Source organism: Octopus bimaculoides, chromosome 11 (assembly GCF_001194135.2).
Source record: "Octopus bimaculoides isolate UCB-OBI-ISO-001 chromosome 11, ASM119413v2, whole genome shotgun sequence".
NCBI lineage: Eukaryota > Metazoa > Mollusca > Cephalopoda > Octopoda > Octopodidae > Octopus > Octopus bimaculoides.
In genome coordinates, this window is record NC_068991.1 from 63,204,691 (window position 1) to 63,207,313 (window position 2,623).

The following is a 2,623-nucleotide window of genomic DNA, read 5'->3' on the forward strand; positions in this document are numbered from 1 at the left end:
TTGTTGTTGCTGTTGTTGTCTGTATTCCTGCTTCTGTTCTTACGACTCTAGTTGTTATTGTTGCTACCTACCCTTGTGTGTTTTAGTGGTTCTCACATTTGCTATTCAGAAAATATGGGAAGCAGAACCTCGGTGTGTGTGTGTGTGTGTGTGTGTGTGTGTGTGTGTGTGTGTGTACGTGTTATAGGTTATGTGTTTCTGACTATGTAATGGGTGGGTGTAGTTAATTTGATTACATCCAGGATTTGAATCACAAGGCATTTATTTATATCCTTTCTACTGCTTCCTTCTGTTTGCTATTTCAACCAGTCGTAGACCCGCAATTATAACTATGGTGACAAACTTTGATACAAGGTCACATATTTAATGAGAGGCAAGGTTCAGTTCATTAAATCGATTGGGACTTATTTTAATAATACCGGAAAGATGAAAGACAAAGTCGACCTTGGCGTGATTTGAACTCGAGGCTGTAAATTGACGTAACTCAATATCTGGAGGTGTTTCTTCCGGTCGTTTAATGATTCTGCTACTCGTTAAGGCGGCGAGCTGGCAGAATCGTTAGCACGCTAGACGAACTGCTTAGCAATATTTCGCCCGTCCTCACGTTCCGAGTTCAAAATCCACCGAGGTTGACTTTGCCTTTTATCCCTTCGGGGTTGATAAATTAAGTACCAGTTGCATACTAGGGTCGATCTAATCGACTGGCCTCCACCCCCCAAAATTTCAGGCCTTGTGCCTATAATAGAAAGGATTCTGCTGCTCGTCTACTTTCCCCACCTATTACAATGCCATGTTAACAGAAAGGAACCAAATATTTTTTTTCTTTCTGCCTTGTTTTAGTCATTAGACTGTGGCCAGGCTGGGGCACCACCTTGAAGAAATGTTAGTCGAATGAATCGAACCCAGTATTTATTTATTTATTTATTTATTTATTTATTTATTAAGCCCAGTAGTTATTTTATCGGTTTTCTTTTTCGGAACCGCTAAGCTACAAGAACGTAAACACACCAACACCGGCTGTAAAGTGATGGTTTGGGAGAAACACAGACCCAAAGACATACACACACACACACAAACAGGGTGTGGACGGTTCGCGATTTTCAACTGCTAATTTTACGCATATATTTTTTCTACTTTCGTTGATGATCTTTTTCTTTTTAAAAACAATAACCATTTTTTGATTTTTTTTGCAGGATGATTGACTATGGAAAATTCTGAAACCCCCAATTTGTGGAAGAGGCATGGAGTTCTCCATGGAATACGCGCCGGAAGGACAAACAAATAGATTTCAGACTTCCTCAGCGTCAGCAGAAGGATGGTGGAAAATGTCAGAAACGAGCTGGAAGATTCAGGATTTGACTGCGAGGCGACAACAGAGAGGAGAACCCCATAGTCGACGATCTGACGCCATGAGAACGCCGGAATCCGTCGCTGAAATCCAGGTGACCATCAGCAATGATTCCAGCAAGTTGATGCGTGCCATTGCACGAAAAAAAAGGCTTGTGACGCATGAGGACATTCTCTGCTTTACATGGAAGATGAGGAAGGGACAATTTCTCTCTAAGGCGATGCAGGAAAAGCGACTCAAGCAAGCCAAGAAGCTGATCAACAAATTGAAACACCCGCTTGAACCAGACATGGTGTGGTTCTTCTGCTATGAGATTTCTGCCAAAACCAGAAGATCAACTCCCAAAATAATAGGTGGCTCACTGTCTCACCCAAGGACATGTCCGAGCCATGTAGAGAAAATTTCTAGCGACAATCATAGTCTTCAGTGTCTCAGCAGGGAAGGTCATACCACCCTACTTCTGCAAGAACATCGAGTTGAATATCAGAAATGTGAAGGTGCTTGGAGAGCAGTGAAATGTGGTTCTTAAGGAAAATATTGAGGATAGGCGCAGGAGTGGCTGACTTTGAAGATAAAGTTGGCCTTGGAGATATATTAACTCAGAGAATAAGGAGCCGGAATACTTAATGTAAGGAATTTTAACCGACGCTCTGATGATTCCGCCATTTCAATGTCCTTGACAACAAATTCCTTTTGCTTCTATTTACAACAGAAGACCTTGCTGGCTAATGACACTTTTGAACAAAGCTTTTCAATAACGATGAACATCTGTAACAATAACAAGTTGATGACAAAACACGAATGATAACATTAAGCTCACTAAATATATCTGAACATTTGATTATATTAAAAGAGAAATCTCATTAATTGATTCTATTAATTGGATAATTTTTAATTATTTTTAAAGATCTAATTTTCATACTAATTGTCTTATCAATATAATGTAATTTATAACAATATAATAATGAGGGATAATGTTTGATAACATTATCCCGATTACAATAAGTGGCCTTCACTGTATATTATGTATATACAAGGACAGACATTCAATCATACACACAGACACACACACACACACACACACACACACACACACACACGTCTGTGTACTTGTGTGTCTCTGTGTGTGTGCGTGAGTGCGTGTGTGGCTGTACATATACATATAGATGATACACATATGGTATGTATATGTGTGTACATACACACACACACACACACACACATATATATATATAGGCATGCATATGTATATATATATATATATATATATATATA